This window comes from Coregonus clupeaformis, chromosome 27, assembly GCF_020615455.1.
Source record: "Coregonus clupeaformis isolate EN_2021a chromosome 27, ASM2061545v1, whole genome shotgun sequence".
Classification (NCBI taxonomy): domain Eukaryota; kingdom Metazoa; phylum Chordata; class Actinopteri; order Salmoniformes; family Salmonidae; genus Coregonus; species Coregonus clupeaformis.
In genome coordinates this window covers 11,696,480-11,715,288 of record NC_059218.1, presented here as the reverse complement: position 1 = coordinate 11,715,288, position 18,809 = coordinate 11,696,480, and the positions used below count along the sequence as shown (strand labels likewise).

Below are 18,809 nucleotides of genomic sequence, written 5' to 3'. Positions count from 1 at the left end.
ATTGTTTTGTTTGTTTGTTTGTTTTCAGAGTTTCTAATGAAGAAGGCCACGGGTTGTGGTCCATCATTGCCACAGTAGGGACACCAGGGGGTCTGGAGAATAAAAAGCTTCCAGGTCAATAGCATGGAGCAAATCGTCTCGCTCGAATATCTTTGTCAGTTATCACACGCAACTCCGGCCATAGTGGCTTTATTCCCCCAGCATGCGAAGGGCAGTCGCGTGATAGGTCTGCTCTCTTGCTGTGACCATAACTCATACTCCTCACTGCATCTACAGGATAGCCTAGTGAGTTGACTGTTAACTCAACTAACACTCAGCTATTGAAAGAATGATGCCGAGCTGACCTCAACCCTGGCTGAACTATGTTAAATCTGATTATTGGTGCATACTCATTTATGGGTCTGGAAAATGCCACAACCACAATCTATTCTAATGTCTTTCACATGTAATCTATGTGAGTAAATGTAATCAGAATGATAATATATCATCATACATTCTTGACTTTATAAAAAAAAAATTGATGTGGCAACCAAACCCCAAAATGTTGCTAAAGCAGAAACAGACTGGCAACCAGGCCAATAGAGAACCATAGTGTTGTTTAAACAGTGCATGTATGACACATATATGTGGATAACATAAAAAATAAACGTCAATAGATGTGTAAGAGGAAGTTAAACGGATCTAAGTTTCAGTTTTCACCCAAGCTCTTTACTCAATTGGTGTTGGGTAACTGGGACTAGATCTGCACCTAGGGCCCACCTACCCCAATCTTGTTATAATTTTATCCCAGTATGTGATGAAATCTAATAAACACATGGGGGCAGTATAGACCAATCTGACACACCAGCACTTGACTTGTAACGAATGAAGTTCATGATGAGTGACTGAACTGAAATTGTTGCTATTGAATGTGACTCATACAATGAGTTGGCAAGTCTGATTGTACTTAAAGCACCAGCAAGTGTTTTTTTAATGTTCTTTATAAAATAATAATATTTAAAAGTGTATTTTTCATGTACTGAGTATAAGAGATGCATTTGAGAAAACAATGTGTCATACAGTATATGCAGTCATGTCATCTATTGTGTCCAGTTGCACATGTGGGATTAGTGATTTTGACTGCAGATGGCAGAACTGGTTCAGTCCAATAACCTTGATGAATGAAGTGTTCATCCGAGGGGCTGAGTCCTCTGGTCTACATTTCATACATTTCTCGATTCCTTTAGCTGAATAATTGCTGCAGGGAATTTGGGTTACAAGCTGTACTCAATGCTACATCTGTAGTGGTCTGGTATTCAACTGTTTCCCCAGAACCTGCATGCAATATAGGCCTACTCATAGCTTTTATATTTGTTTATGGTTACATTTTTACATTTTAGTCATTTAGCAGACGCTCTTATCCAGAGCAACTTACAGTTAGTGAGTGCATACATTTTTCATACTGGTTGTACTGCAACTGCTGTTGTTGCTGCCAATGAGCTGTAGCCTAAACTAGTTCTCCACTCCATGTTTGCTCAATTTGAGTTAATGGGTAAAGCAGGAAGGGCAGACTCCATTTGGACTCCCTCTCATTTCCTCCCGTTGCTATGGGCACTAGTATGAGTAATGACCTTGTATACACAAGTGCAGCAACAAGTTAGTGGAGAACAGCGAGATATGTTTTCAGTATGGGAAGGGGTTGGGTCACCTATGGTAGACCATATGGGAGGGCAAGCAGTGCAATAGAAAGGACAACACTCACTAGCCTACCCATGCAAATTAAGTGTTTTGGATGGCATACAAATCCAACTCCCCATGGAAATAAACTGTTCCGTACGGATTCATTCTTATTTTATTACTTTATAATTAGGCTACCTTTCTAACATGTAACAGGCTGCTGTAAAAAAAAGACAAAAAATACTATGCCTACTGTCTCTTCAGGAGGCACTGATAAGGGAACATATTATTTTATTTTCTATTCTACAGTGCCTTCAGAAAGTTTTCATGCCCCTTGACTTATTCCACATTTTGTTGTGTTACAGCCTGAATTCAAAATGGATTCAATCGTTTTTCTCTCTCACCCATCTACACACAATACCCCATAATGACAAAGTGAAAACATGTTCACGTTGTCATTATGGGGTATTGTGTGTAGATGGGTGATTTAAAATAAGATGTAATCTATTTTGAGTTCAGGCTGTAACACAACAAAATGTGGAATAAGTCAAGGGGCATGAAAACTTTCTGAAGAGACTGTTTGTACATAGCAAACCGACTCCCACTCACCACAACCTCACCTGTGCATTAAGAGGGTACATCAAGTGGCATGTCTCCCATCTCATCCAGGTTTGTGGACACGTGACGGTGTTATTGTGGCTCTCCGTGTGACCGGTAGAGGGGAGACCTGCAGCTTCACTGATCAACCCAGGGCCTGTTGCACAAAACTAGGATAAGGGATTAAGCCAGGATATCTTGGTGATCCTGGCTCAATTGATCCGTAATCCGGTTGCACTAAAGATGGATAGGGGGCAGGAGGATATGTTATGGTATAAATTACCATGGAGATTTATTCTGTGGAGCTAGCCTGCTCCAGACCAGGCTAAATTCCAGGATCTATTTAATCTCATCCCTAATGTCAGTCAGCAGTCACCACAAATGGAAACCAATAGTTATTTCACTGCTCACTATACATTGTTATCACATATAACTAGACCCACTGTCATTATTTAAACGTTTGTGATCATTAATTTCAATGATTTTGGATAAAAAATGATTTTTAGATGATGTTGCTATCATTAGATAATTTACAGTTTCCCATAGACTATAAGGCTATATATAAAATGATAGAATATTAGGGCCACAGAGGGGAAAAAAACACAAGTCATAATATTGTAACCAGTTGTTTTAAAGGAGGACAGTTGTTAAAATGACAGATGTGGGGCATTTCGTGAAATTGTACTTCAGTATGGTTTCATAAACAAAGACATGCTGATGTGCCAGAATATTAAGTATCACATTGTCATAAGTATCAAAACTGTAAAAACAATATGTAGCTTTTCTGCAGAAAGAACCAGCCTCATAAATTTATGACTTTATCCTTTTTCTTCAGTGTGGCCCTAGTACTCTGTCATATAAACAAATACACATTCCATATGAATATAAAAACACAATGTGTAACATTATGTTCCTTTATTGAATAAGGACAAAACAAAGCAGGTAAACCATCAGCTCCTTTTCGAAACTGAAGTCACAGTGACTCTACAAGATGGAAAGCACAGAATCCAAGCATATTATACAAAATGATACATACACATTCAAAGGTCTGTATATAACACACCCTGCATGTCTGCACACTAAAATAAATGCAGGACAAATCCATACACATCAACTGAACAGACAAATGAATGGATGCAGTAGCCTCCCTGCAGCCTTGTATTACACACAGTATACCGCACAAACATCATAAGAGGCCAAATTCGTAAAAAACGAACCCAAAAAAAACCAAATTCCTCTGCCACCGCAGGACATATTTAACCAAAATTGAAAGCACACATACTAACTAAAATAATTCAACACATATTGGTCCCTCAGCAGCCGACCACTGTCGTCATCAGGGAAGATTGCCGGATTGTCCCAGTCCATGGCTGGTGGCACTCTGGGGGCCCTCTCCTTCCTCAGGCAGGCCACATTGTGGAGGACAGCACAAGCCACAGTAATATCACATGCCCTAACAGGGCTGACCCTTAATTTGTGAAGGCAGTGAAAGCGTGCCTTCAGGAGGCCAAAGGTCATTTCAACTCTGGCCCTGGTCCTGGCATGGGCATGGTTGTAGGCCTGCTGTGCTTCCTGGGGGTCTGTGAAAGGTGTCAGGAGAAAAGGCTGGCAGCCATACCCCCTGTCTCCCAGCAACACACCAGAGAATTCACCTGTCAACACAAAATCTCACCATTACTACCTCATAAACACAGTGATATTCTTGACACAGCCATGATGGTTATAAATAGGGGTTGTGTGGCTTACCTTGTGATAGGCACTGATAGATTTCAGAGGCCCGAAAGATTCTGGAGTCATGGACTGAGCCAGGCCATTTTGCCACAACATTGCTGATCACACAGTCAGCATTGCAGACCATCTGAAATCATAAGATGAGGAATATTACACCAATCAATGCACATCACTGGCAATGCAGAGTGTTCGACAATGGACAATATCAAAAAGTTATGTTCACCTGAACATTAATGCTGTGAAAGGATTTCCTATTCACAAAATCGGCCTCATGGGCACCTGAGGGGCTTTATCCTTATGTGTGTGCAGTCCACTGCACCAATGACATTGGGGAAACCTGTCACACAAAGTAATGAGTATCCTACTATGTGTTAACAGTTGTCCTGTAATTTGTAGATCCTCTTACCTGCAATCCTATAGAACTCCTCTTTGATGTCACAGAGTCTTCTGTGGCCAGGGAAGGAGATGAAGACATCTGCTAATGCTTTGATAGCCAGACACACACTCCTTATTGTGCGGCAAATTGTGGCCTTGTTCAGCTGTTCTGCATCCCCCACTGAGTACAGGAAGGCTCCACTAGCAAAAAAGCGCAAGGCCACACAAACCATTTGCTCCACACTCAGTGCATGGCTCCGTGCAGTGCGGTGCTTAATCCTGGGACCCAGTAGTCTGCATAGATACCTGATGCCATCTGCAGAAAACCTGTATCTTTCATATAGATGGTCATCAGGGAAGGCCAGTGGGTCCAACCGGTCCCTGAAGACCCTTTCTCGCCTGAAGGCTCTCCCTCAGCACAAGTGCTTCTTCATCCACCACATCTCGGCACGAATGGGCATGCCATTGTCAGAGCAGAAAGGAACACACAATTTTGGGCCTTCATATAGGCTAGTGGCCACACCTGGTGCTGGGGGTGGGCAAAAGAGGGCGATGCCTTATAACGATGACTTGGTTGTACTGATTGCTGGGAAAATAAAAAAACCTTAGAAAGATGCCACCGTCCTGTGTGCTCACAATAAGAGCTCATATGTCATGGCTCACTTGACTTTACGAGAATATACCTAATTTTTATTTTGAGCTGTGTCATCTTCTTGGAGCTGGGGGAGGAAAGAAAAATAATGATTAATACATTTTGTGTTACAGTTAGCATACAGTGTACATTGAAGGCATATCTCACCTCCCTCTCAAGTTTTTTTATTTCAAGGTCCAGTTTCCTAATTGTCCTCTTTTTTATTTCGGACTCCAGTGCAAGATTTTCCATCTTTTTCTTCTTGTACTGAATGTCTATGTCTGCCAGTTCTATTTGGCGCCGGAGGTGGTTGCCATACAACTTTCTGATAGCTTGTGAGCTCTGTGAACAATACAATTAGCGCAGCTGGAATTTGGCAGGATGTGGTGTCCTTTTATTAATACGCACTATGTTGCCAGGCTGGTTTTCCCACTGTATAGCATCTGGGTCCTGTAAAAGAAATTAGATTTTTTGATTTTGATGAGGACTCCTCACCATTGTAGAGTAAATAGTACTTTCACAGTCTTAACATGATACCTCATGCCTTCTGGAATCCAGAGAGATGGTCTCCTCCTCATCATCGTCTCCATCATGTGCTGTTGCTGCTGCACTGGGGCCTTCACCCTATCACATTTAATCGGATTCATATTGAAGCTAGTAGACAAGACATGCCAGGCCTACAGTATGCCTTTGATGGAGTACTCACTGGATCAGCATCGTCTGGTGCTTGTGCTGGTGGCTCTAACAGGAACACAGTGCTGCCAGACACTGCAAGGCAATAGGTAAACCAAAGTCAGACAGTCCAAATTGATTCAATATGAATGTGGTTGTATCCCATGTAGAGATGGAAGGACATACCTTGAATGAAGCGGGTGGCATCTTGGGAGGAACCTATGCTCGTCTCTTTCCCCCAGGGATCCCCTCTAAGACGGGCCTGCCTTTATTTAGCTCCAAGGCCATGTCCTCTGCTGGGGTAAGGTCAGCCTTTGGTGACCCACCACCCGTGCCTTGTCTGTGGGTATTCTTTTTCACTGCTAAAACAGTACAGACAATGTGTGAGCAGGCACCTTCTGGGTACAATATATGCTTGTGCTTTGTTAAATATTAGTCAGGGACCATACCATTCTGCAGAATGTTCTTGTATTTGATTTTGACCTGCTGCCATGTCCGTTTTGGCCCGTTCATGTTTAATCTACACACACACACACACACACACACACACATACACACACATTTAATGGAGTCACACTGCAAAAAATTACTTGGTATTTTTGTCTTGTTTTCAGTAAAAATATCAAAAAATTTATCATAGCTTTATACAGTGTGATGGAGTTACTTTACACAATTTCACTCATATCTGCAGTGCATTTCAATTAAAAATTTAACCGTTTCATAATTACAGTACAACTGCATTTTTGGAGATGTGAATTAAATATTTGAATTGTAATTGTGATGTTTCAGCGGAGCGGTGAGTGTGTAATTGTGCACTACTTACGCATTCAGGCGGTCTGCAATACTTTGCCACGCTTTTTCTCTTTGCTTTATCACTGTGGCGGTGTTGCCTTTCTTCTTAATTATATCTTTTACCTCCTCGTATGCCTCCATGAGGATTTGTGCTTCCGACGGGGAAAAGTACGCGGCTCTAGTTGCCATGGTAAATCAGTTAATCTGTGATCTGTGGCGGGGTCTATTTGAGTGAGCCGTGAGCGCGCACCTATCCAGGATTGGTTTCACCTGGCTTAATGAATCCGTGTCTGCTCATCCTGGCTTGGTCTTTGTGCAACCAATTAAGCCTGGACGCACATGTTTTGGCTTCATTGAGCTCAGCTGAGTCATTTATCCCGGATGTCTTAATTCTACTTTTGTGCAACAGGCCCCCAGTCAATACAGAAAATACTAGATTATTGTTAATCTCTTATCCGAGAATTTACCTTGCTTTCACTGTAAAATAGCCAACTACATCCAAATCAGCAGCAAACTCCGAGAGCATCGAGTTAAGGGATTCAGAAGGGCGTGGCATTGATGGAGTTCGATGCGCCATGGGTTTGTGCTATTAGTACATAAAAACATTGTGCTTATTTGTACATATAGTACATCATTAATGAGAGACTGGGTTATCGCTGATGGAGGAGGGGCTGGACAACCACGCGGGGTGGAGGAGAGGGCCGACAGAACGAGGCTGGCAGCAGTGCTTTGGGAAACCCAGTTTTCCAAAAAGAAAGTTTGCCTAGACTCTTCGTGCCGAACTGAGGACTTCACAGAATAGATTCGCAAACTGTGGTGTTATTTATCGTTTTTACTATTGCCTATTGGGGAAATTAGTAAACGTTCAGACTTTTAGGAGATAGATAGGACGTTGGAAAGTGATCGCTCAATTTTCTACACAGGAAGCGCTTTCAACAGGTCTAGTGAACAGAGCGCGGACGACTCAGGTAATGTGAAATCCGACAACACAATGTAGCGCTTTGCATCTAGTCTTGCAAAATTATAGACAGACAATTTGTGAAATATAACCCCACTCAAAATTCAAGCAGTTGTATGCCAGCGCTCTTCCAATAGTAAATTGGCATAGTTTAGCTGACTCTTTAGGCAGATGATGATACAATGCGTTATAAATACATATAACACGGTGTACTGCTGAGGTTGGGCTCTCTAGAGTCTAGTTCCTCTCAAGGTTTCTTCCATACCTTTGCTGTTATTTGCCACTGACACCCTGAGCTTTTCTTTCTGGGCACTTGAGTCCAGCCAGGTTTTTGTTAAACACTTTGTGACAAATGCAATACAATGACAAGATGTGCTGCAGTGTTAGTTCCTAATGTATTGTTAGAGGGAGGTCATTTGTTCCATAATGTCTTGGATAAGGATCAATGTTTGGGACTCTAGTGATAGTGTTGATAAGGCATTGTGTATAGAGTTGGTTCACTTTCTTGTACACTTTGAATTTTTGTTGCTATCTAGAACCTAAAAGGGTTCTTCGTCTGTCCCCATAGAAGAACCCTTTTTGGTCCCAGGTAGAACCCGTTTGGTTCCAGGTAGAACCTTTTTGGGTTCAATGTAAAAAACCTTTTCCCAGAGGGTTCTACGTGGAACCCAAAAGGGTTCTACCTGGAGCCCAAAAGGGTTCTTTCTACCTGGAACTGGAACCAAAACATTTTTTTCTTATAAGTGACATATTATATCCTGTTGGTGGCCTGGACTGACCTGGCACGAGAAGGTTATTTTCCACACTATCTCTGGTTCACTGGAGATGAAAGTAGGAACCATATTCTATTGAAACCTGCTCCTTAATAACATACAACAGATAATGTTTCCACAACCATAAAATCAATCATATTTTCATACCAGCTATCTTATAAAATGTTATGAAGTGATGATAATGGAGCACTTATCAGGAAGACATAGTTTTAATAGGTTATACTGTCTGCAACTCATACTAATAGCATCATCAATCAGGTTGAAAAAGACGTGTCTAGTGGTTTTCCTATCATAGTTCACCTGCGTATCAGACCTTACCAAAGCAGAATGGTTTTGTTTCCTAGACTGAGGACTCACACTGCTTGTCTTGGCAGCTGTGTTACATTGTCCTCATTCCACCTTGCATTTCTCAGGGGCCATGAATCAACGCATAACTGAGCATTTAGCTAGGTGTTCCAGAGAATCATTTCTATCTCACAACCGCACCTGTGCCAAATGCCAAATGCACCAAAGACAATGAGCTGCTACATTTTTTGTAATTACCAAACGGTATGGTGAAATCAAGATTCACCTGTTCAGGTAATTAATGGTTGACGTGGGTGATGATGTGAAAGAAACCAGATTCATTCACACTTGACCTCTCTGGACATTCACATTAGAAAATATTTTGGGTACATGACCAGATGTCAAAACTTGTGTTCCTTCTGGTTTTGACATGTTTGTTCTCTATTGTGTAGAGATTGACTGGTTAGTTATTGTTCACATCAGCTAGTCATCTCAGGCCCAGTGTCTGGCAAGGGGCCAAAATCAGGTTTGTTACACACAGACACACTGAAGAGTAGAGAGGTCAGAGGTCAGGGTTAAGAGGACGTCACAACACCTCAAGTTTTTCAAGGGGAGTGGTGTATGCAGGGCTCTAAATTAATATTATCGTTGATCTTCTAAAGAAGCTATCCCATTTCCTTTCTTACTGTGCCCTCAAATGTTCAGATATACTGGTAAAGTAACCAGGTTGTTAGCAAGCTAATGAGGTAACATGACTGAACAAGGTGTAAACAAATGCCTGTGAGTGGGTTTGGAGCGACCCATGACATGGTTTATGAACAGGGCCTAAAAACAAACTTTTTGATCCACCAGCCACTGTGGCAGGTAGATGAAAAAATCTACCAGCCACTCATTACCTGCCACTCATAATTATTACCAGCCAATACATTTATTTGCCATAATAACACCAACAACAAAAAACGGTTTCTCGGTTTTGTTTTTCCAGATTTCGGATGATTGTGAACAAAACAATGTAAATAGCCAAGAAACACGAAGACAAAGTCACACTGAGTATGTTTACATGAGCACTAACAATTAGATCTTAAACTGATTATGGCAGTAGGGCGAGGATGTCATGTGAACACTTTACTCTGCTAATCTTAATCGGCGTGAGGTCAAATCGAAGTAAGCATACGCTGATAGAAACACCTGCTTTTCTGTGCAATGTTTTGAATTATTAGGACATGTAAACAGCTTAACCTGCGTTCTAGCAGTGTATTTGATCTGTGCATGTGCCAGCAATGGTAGTGGAAGCCTCCCTCTTATGCGCAAGTGAAGTACAGTGGGGAAAAAAAGTATTTAGTCAGCCACCAATTGTGCAAGTTCTCCCACTTAAAAAGATGAGAGAGGCCTGTAATTTTCATCATACATTTACATTACATTTTAGTCATTTAGCAGACGCTCTTATCCAGAGCGACTTACAGTTAGTGAATACATATTTTTTTATACTGGCCCCCCGTGGGAATCGAACCCACAACCCTGGCGTTGCAAACGCCATGCTCTATCAACTGAGCTACATCCCTGCCGGCCATTCCCTCCCCTACCCTGGACGACGCTGGGCCAATTGTGCGACGCCCATGAGTCTCCCGGTCGCGGCCGGCTGCGACAGAGCCTGGATTCGAACCAGGATCTCTAGTGGCACAGTTAACACTGCGATGCAGTGCCTTAGACCACTGCGCCACTCAGGAGTGTGTACACGTCAACTATGACAGACAAAATGAGAAAAGAAAATCCAGAAAATCACATTGTGGGATTATTAATGAATTTATTTGCAAATTATGGTGGAAAATAAGTATTTGGTCAATAACAAAAGTTTCTCAATACTTTGTTATATACCCTTTGTTGGCAATGACACAGGTCAAAAGTTTTCTGTAAGTCTTCACAAGGTTTTCACACACTGTTGCTGGTATTTTGGCCCATTCCTCCATGCAGATCTCCTCTAGAGCAGTGATGTTTTGGGGCTGTCGCTGGGCAACACAGACTTTCAACTCCCTCCAAAGATTTTCTATGGGGTTGAGATCTGGAGACTGGCTAGGCCACTCCAGGACCTTGAAATGCTTCTTACGAAGCCACTCCTTCGTTGCCCGGGCGGTGTGTTTGGGATCATTGTCATGCTGAAAGACCCAGCCACGTTTCATCTTCAATGCCCTTGCTGATGGAAGGAGGTTTTCACTCAAAATCTCATGATACATGGCCCCATTCATTCTTTCCTTTACACGGATCAGTCGTCCTGGTCCCTTTGCAGAAAAACAGCCCCAAAGCATGATGTTTCCACCCCCATGCTTCACAGTAGGTATGGTGTTCTTTGGATGCAACTCAGCATTCTTTGTCCTCCAAACACGACGAGTTGGGTTTTTACCAAAAAGTTCTATTTTGGTTTCATCTGACCATATGACATTCTCCCAATCCTCTTCTGGATCATCCAAATGCACTCTAGCAAACTTCAGATGGGCCTGGACATGTACTGGCTTAAGCAGGGGGACACGTCTTGCACTGCAGGATTTGAGTCCCTGGCGGCGTAGTGTGTTACTGATGGTAGGCTTTGTTACTTTGGTCCCAGCTCTCTGCAGGTCATTCACTAGGTCCCCCCGTGTGGTTCTGTGATTTTTGCTCACCGTTCTTGTGATCATTTTGACCCCACGGGGTGAGGTCTTGCGTGGAGCCCCAGATCGAGGGAGATTATCAGTGGTCTTGTATGTCTTCCATTTCCTAATAATTGCTCCCACAGTTGATTTCTTCAAACCAGCTGCTTACCTATTGCAGATTCAGTCTTCCCAGCCTGGTGCAGGTCTACAATTTTTGTTTCTGGTGTCCTTTGACAGCTCTTTGGTCTTGGCCATAGTGGAGTTTGGAGTGTGACTGTTTGAGGTTGTGGACAGGTGTCTTTTATACTGATAACAAGTTCAAACAGGTGCCATTAATACAGGTAATGAGTGGAGGACAGAGGAGCCTCTTAAAGAAGAAGTTACAGGTCTGTGAGAGCCAGAAATCTTGCTTGTTTGTAGTTGACCAAATACTTATTTTCCACCATAATTTGCAAATAAATTCATTAAAAATCCTACAATGTGATTTTCTGGATTTTTTTCTCTCCATTTGTCTGTCATAGTTGACGTGTACCTATGATGAAAATTACAGGCCTCTCTCATCTTTTTAAGTGGGAGAACTTGCACAATTGGTGGCTGACTAAATACTTTTTTCCCCCACTGTATTTGTCAGTGGGCAAACGTACAAAATCAGCAGGGGATCAAATACTTTTTTCCCTCACTGTATATATATAGTTTTTATTTCTGTCCCTTAAAGCCCACCAAAGCTTCGTAAATTCTAAGCAGAAACATATCTAAATCAGGCAAAAAAGAATCCTGCACCCCCTGTCAAATCGTTCCACCATCTCTGACTAGTCTACAGCGCATTTTCTATATTAGTGGGTTATGGTCGGGTTTTCACTTTATCACATATAGTCGGGCGGCTACGGATGGGTTATCAGCAATTACAGGTGGATGCGGGTGAACAAACAGCTGACCCGCGCACCATTAGTGTCCATATAAACAGGATTATTAGGAAAATAATTATTCTTGCAAAACATGCAAACGTTTTAAACTATTATATATTAATCTGACTATCCACAAAATCATATTATTCTGTGCATTTAACCTTACTCACTTTTATTCGACTTTTGGTTTAATTTGACCAACTTCTATGCCTGTGGTATGTGCTTCTAAAAATGAGTCTTTCAACACTTCAAATCAATCATTTTTAGGGCCTTCCTCTAACAACGCCTGGTATAGAGGTCCTGGATGGCAGGGAGCTCGGCCCCAGTGATGTACTGGGTTGTATGCACTACTAGGGCTGTGGCGGTCATGACATTTTGTCAGCCGGTGATTGTCAAGCAAGTAACTGTCGGTCTCAAGGTAATTGACCGTTAATTAACAAACACATTTAGAATCTCCTGGCTTCCACGAATAGCCTACAAGCCACTGATGCAGAACTTTGGAACATCTACATTAAAACAAGTCTAATAAATCCATTATAGCCTACAGCTTCACAATAAACCATGATCTATTTAAACCGGTCTAAAGAAACATGATATGAAGAAAATGTAGTCTATTTCAGAAGAACAGAATAGCACACTGAGTTGTCCTTGTGTTAGGCCCTCATCTGGCTATGCCATTTGGCTGTGGGCTACACTAGTTCATTTAGCATACAAGATTTTCTTAGAATGCCGTAGCATTAATTTATAGTATGAAGAATACAATTGAACATAACTGAATAAAATAGAAAGGATATTTTAACCAAAGGATTTGAGGGAGTGCACACATGCAGCTTTTCTGTGTTGAGCGGTTAACAAAGAAACAGGTACTCCTATATCCTTAATTTAGAGTAATTTATATAACTTTAGTTGTGATACAAATTTTGGGCTATATGTTTTGATTTTTAATACATTCTTAATGCTGCACCATAAGACTCTAATGATGGTTTGAAAGAAGTTGCTTGAAAGGCATGAGCTCTGCTTAGTTTTTTGTGCAGGCTGTGCACACTTCATCAGTGTCTCATTCACAATTTGACAAGCACTTGATAATGCCTCGAATTTCCTGGCTGCATCCCCATTGTGTGGCCGTAATGCCCCCTAAAAAAATCCATGCCTTTTGCGGCCAGTGGCCGTTGTGCCCTTGGACTGAATATAATAATTATAATTCCCTGCTGCATGCCGAAGCACCTCTTTCTCACAGGCTACAAGTGAAGACCGACGCAACTGCGCGGTCCTTATCCAATTCCTAGGTGCATATTGAAAATATTGGAAGAACTGTCCACATGGCACTTTTCGTCAGCCAACAAGATGAGTAGGCCTAACAAACAGCAAAAGCACTAGCCTACAGTGCCTTGCAAAAGTATTCATCCCCCTTGGTGTTTTTCCTATTTTGTTGGATTACAACCTGTAATTTAAATGGATTTTTATTTGGATTTGATGTAATGGACATACACAAAATAGTCCAAATTGGTGAAGTGAAATGAAAAAAATAAATAGCGGAAAAGTGGTGCGTTCATATGTATTCACCCCCTTTGCTATGAAGCCCCTAAATAAGATCTGGTGCAACCAATTACCTTCAGAAGTCACATAATTAGTTAATTAAAGTCCACCTGTGTGCAATGTAAGTGTCACATGATATGTCACATGGTCTCAGTATATATATGTGATCAAGATGTAGTTGTCCCGATTGCACTGACTTTGCTCACAGCTGCTTGTTTGAAGAAGTGTACTTACTGTGATCAAGATGTGGTTGTCCCACTGGCTATCCTAAGTTGAATGCACCAATTTGTAAGTCGCTCTGGATAAGAGCGTCTGCTAAATGACTTAAATGTAAATGTAAATATATATACACCTGTTCTGAAAGGCCCCAGAGTCTGCAACATCACTAAGCAAGGGGCACCACCAAGAAAGCTGCACCATTAAGACCAAGGAGCTCTCCAAACAGGTCAGGGACAAAGTTGTGGAGAAGTACAGATCAGGGTTGGGTTATAAAAAAATATCAGAAACTTTTAACATCCCACGGAGCACCATTAAATCCATTATTAAAAAATGGAAAGAATATGGCACCACAACAAACCTGCCAAGAGATGGCCGCCCACCAAAACTCATGGACCAGACAAGGAGGGCATTAATCAGAGAGGCAACAAAGAGACCAAAAATAACCCTGAAGGAGCTGCAAAGCTCCACAGCGGAAATTGGAGTATCTGTCCATAGGACCACTTTAAGCCATGCACTCCACAGAGCTGGGCTTTACGGAAGAGTGGCCAGAAAATAGCCATTGCTTGAAGAAAAAAAGAAGCAAACACGTTTGGTGTTCGCCAAAAGGCATGTGGGAGACTCCCCAAACATATGGAAGAAGGTACTCTGGTCAGATGAGACTATAATAGAGCTTTTTGTCCATCAAGGAAAACGCTATGACTGGCGCAAACCCAACACCTCTCATCACCCCGAGAACAGCATCCCCACAGTGAAGCATGGTGGTGGTGCCACCTTCTCACCATGATCTCGCCATCACGGTTGACAACTCCATTGTGTCCTCCTCCCAGAGTGCAAAGAGCCTTGGCGTGACCCTGGACAACACCCTGTCGTTCTCCGCTAACATCAAGGCGATGACCTGATCCTGTAGGTTCATGCTCTACAACATTCGGAGAGTACGACCCTGCCTTACACAGGAAGCGGCACAGGTCCTAATCCAGGCACTTGTCATCTCCCGTCTGGATTACTGCAACTCGCTGTTGGCTGGGCTCCCTGCCTGTGCCATTAAACCCCTACAACTCATCCAGAATGCCGCAGCCCGTCTGGTGTTCAACCTTCCCAAGTTCTCTCACGTCACCCCGCTCCTCCGCACACTCCACTGGCTTCCAGTTGAAGCTCGCATCTGCTACAAGACCATGGTGCTTGCCTACGGAGCTGTGAGGGGAACGGCACCTCCGTACCTTCAGGCTCTGATCAGTCCCTACACCCAAACGAGGGCATTGCGTTCATCCACCTCTGGCCTGCTGGCCCCCCTACCTCTGCGGAAGCACAGTTCCCGCTCAGCCCAGTCAAAACTGTTCGCTGCTCTGGCACCCCAATGGTGGAACAAGCTCCCTCACGACGCCAGGACAGCGGAGTCACTCACCACCTTCCGGAGACACTTGAAACCCCACCTCTTTAAGGAATACCTGGGATAGGATAAAATAATAATTCTACCCCCCCCCTTACCCCAACCCAAAGAAAGAAAAAATATATATATTGTAAAGTGGTTATCCTACTGGCTATCAGGTGAATGCAGCAATTTGTAAGTCGCTCTGGATAAGAGCGTCTGCTAAATGACGTAAATGTAAAATGTAAATTTTAATAATATAATAATATGCCATTTAGTAGACGCTTTTATCCAAAGCGACTTACAGTCATGCGTGCATACTTTTTTCTTTGTGTATGGGTGGTCCCGGGGATCGAACCCACTACCTTGGCATTACAAGCGCCGTGCTCTACCAGCAGGGACTGGGAAACTGGTCAGAATTGAAGGAATGATGGAGGGCGCTAAATACAGGGAAATTCTTGAGGGAAACCTGTTTCAGTCTTCCAGAGATTTGAGACTGAGACGGAGGTTCACCTTCCAGCAGGACAATGACCTTAAGCATACTGCTAAAGCAATACTCAAGTGGTTTAATGGGAAACATTTAAATGTCTTGGAATGGCCTAGTCAAAGCCCAGACCTCAATCCAATTGAGAATCTGTGGTATGACTTAAAGATTCAAGATTGGTGAATAGTTATGCACACTCCAGTTTTCTGTTTTTTTTTGTCTTATTTCTTGTTTGTTTCACAATAAAAATTATTTTGCATCTTCAAAGTGGTAGGCATGTTGTGTAAATCAAATGATACAAACCCCCCCAAAATCCATTTTAATTCCAGGTTGTAAGGCAACAAAATAGGAAAAATGCCAAGGGGGGTGAATACATTCACAAGCCACTGTATGTCAATCTGCTATCCCCCATAGTACAAAAGTTGACCTATTCTGTGCTAGAAATAAATATTCCAAACATAGTCTGCAACAGTTGTGGGATGCGATAGATCCCAAATTAATACAACCACTCGCAATCTGTGGATTCTATTCGATTAGATAGATTCAAATTGTATGTTAACATCACAGCATAGTTGAAAGTTATATGGTGCGTAGAAATCCGAAGAGGGTGGCCAGGTGGGATGGGCTGATAGTTGGGATGTGGAATTGGAGACAAGTGAGAGTGGAGTTGCTGGGCGGGGGATAGAAGGACGGTAAAATAATAAAGTCAAAATAAAACAAAAAGTAAGTTTGAATGACACTGAGGGGAAATGTTGTTACAGCTAATGCCTGTTTGCCTGAGGATGCCGCGCAGGTGTTTCTACACATGCATATACACACACTCCCATTCAAATGCACACACGGACACACACACACAATCACACATGTAAATAGTGTCATACATGCACTCAAACAGATTCAGTTGGCCTTGCTGTTATGTCTTTTGTTGTCCTTGATGTCTTTTGTTTTTTTTGCATTGTTGTTTTCTTTTGTCTTTCTTTCTCTTTTGTTCATTTGGTTGGTTGTTGGTGCATTGGGGGACGGGGGTCTTGGGGGTGGGGAATGGAATTATTTAATTTTTCTCGGGGGGTCTCGGATGGTTGAGGGGCAGCTCTTGGGGAACTGTGGGGGGGATCTTGGAGGGCTGGTGGCTTGGTGGTTGGTAGCTTGGTCCGGTGGCTGATGGGTCGCTGGTTCGGGTCCCCGTTTTTGACCTTGTGGGAGATATTTCTTCACATTATAAGCGCAGCAATGCGCACACAGCTGTAGGCTATAAGCGCAAATGTTCCATTAGCGGGAAAACACCATTCTCAAAAGTGACCACAAATGCGATTATGCATGTAATGCTTTTATTATAAAAGTGCATGTTTTTGGTGAAAATGATCTTCCCCAAACTTGAAACTCACGCGCTGTGTATGTATGCCAGTTAGGTTCTACACCGATTGTAAAGCGGATTAACCTCTATGGGATCGGTGTCCCGTATATGGGACAGTTGAGCTAACGTGCGCTAATGTGATTAGCATGACTGTTGTAGGAATACTGTCAGCAGGTCAAGGTAGTTTTACCACCTTACCATAGTTTTACCCGTTTACCGCTCTTCCCTCATGAACTGGGGCACCATCCTGTGAGTGATGCGTCTGTCGTCACCACCTTCCTTGCTAACACTACCCCTAGTAGAGTGCCTGTAATGAAGATTAAGGGGCTCCTCCAGTGGGGGAGGACTGAGAGAGTCTGTGGTCACCGTTATCTTTCGATTTAGGTGACTGAGTACACAGGCAGTGGGCAGAGACCCAGCGCTGGAAGTCTCTCATCCTCAGGAGTCCCAGTGGTACTACTGAGATGGTGGAAGCCATCAACCCCAGCACTCTGAGACACGTTTTGAGTGTAACCGAGTGCCCCCAGGGCGAAGCACTGATGGAACGACGTGATGCGGCCGTCCGATAGTGTGGTCCGGAAAGAGAGAGAATCCAGTCTGACGCCCAGGTATTCTTTCTATTCTCTGTGTGGGCACCAAACAGCTCTTCTTCTGGTTGATCTTGAACCAGGGAGCCAGAGCCGCTTTAGGGGTGCCAGAGCTGCTTTCACACACTTGCTGAACGCCTGGGTGGCTAGTGCTAGCCCGAAGGGGACAGCAAGGTACTCGTAGGCCATGCCCTGAAAGGCGAACCTTGAGAAACCTGGCAGAACGCTAATGTGAAAATAAGCGTCCTGTAGGTCAACTGTAGTGAACCAGTCGCCTCGACGAATAGAGCGAGACAGCACGTTGAGCGTAAGCATACGGAACGTGAACTTCCTCAGATAACTGTTGAGGACCCGTAGGTCCAAAATGGGGCGTTGAAAGCGGGTGGTTTCATAGCGAACTGCAATGTGTACCCCTTTGTGACTGTGGACAGGACCCAGGGCTCCAGTTCACTGCTCTTGTAACGAGTTGCCTACAAGTTATTTTTCTACTAGTTTGATGGTTGTAGCCATCAATTATCCCATTTACAATCACCAATATGTGCAAACTTATTTCATTTGCTGCTTCACATTTCTCTAGTATAGGCTACTTATCGTAATGAACGATATCAGCAAAATGCCTGTGATAAGTGATTGGTGTGGTCTGTGTCTATTTATTTTCGGTTTATTGTCCCAGATCTAGGGTTGAGTGAACTCCCTCCATCTTCCCTGTGGGTGAACGCATAGGAATGAGCCGCTGCACAGGGCATAGGGCTCTTGGAGCGCAGATGCGCCTCTCCCCCGTTTTGTTGGGGGAGGAAAGTCTGCGCTCAGCCCGAGAGGGGACAGGCCAGAACATGGTGTGAACTGTTGACTTCCCCTCTCTGCTGCTGGGGACTGACCTCTAGGTCGGCCTCCCCTTCATCGCTCCAGGGGAATCAGCGGGGCGGCTGCAACGATGGACCGCTTCCCCTACTGGCTGCCTCTGTTATTGGGCCTTGACTGGGTGCTCGCAGTCTGCTGCATCGCTGGGGTTTTAGCGGCCCTAACGCCAGTGTACTGCCCTCTCCCTGCCGCAAAGCCATGCTGTCTTGTTGCAGGGGTTCCACGGTTCCCAGATCTGCGAGGCAAGGCGAAGTCCTTCTTGTGAAGTTCGCACCTCTGCCGCATGGCGTGGCCGCCCGCCAAAACAGCTCTTTGGGCTCAACAGGAGCATCAAGGAAGTGTGCCTTCTCCTTGTCCGATAGGCTGGACAAGTTCAGCCAGAGGTCTCTCTCCCACACCACCG

The 18,809-nt window shown here is 43.5% G+C and overlaps 1 protein-coding gene across 1 annotated transcript in view; it reads left to right on the top strand.

Annotated features, from left to right (window-relative positions):
* The first annotated feature begins 7,159 nt into the window (after positions 1 to 7,159).
* The window catches only part of arhgef28a (Rho guanine nucleotide exchange factor (GEF) 28a), a 118,902-nt gene continuing 107,252 nt past the window's right edge, over positions 7,160 to 18,809 (top strand). Inside the window, exon 1 of the mRNA XM_041850502.2 lies at positions 7,160 to 7,422. The gene's annotated coding sequence lies outside the window, so the exon portion shown is untranslated. The remainder of the gene's footprint in view (positions 7,423 to 18,809) is intronic.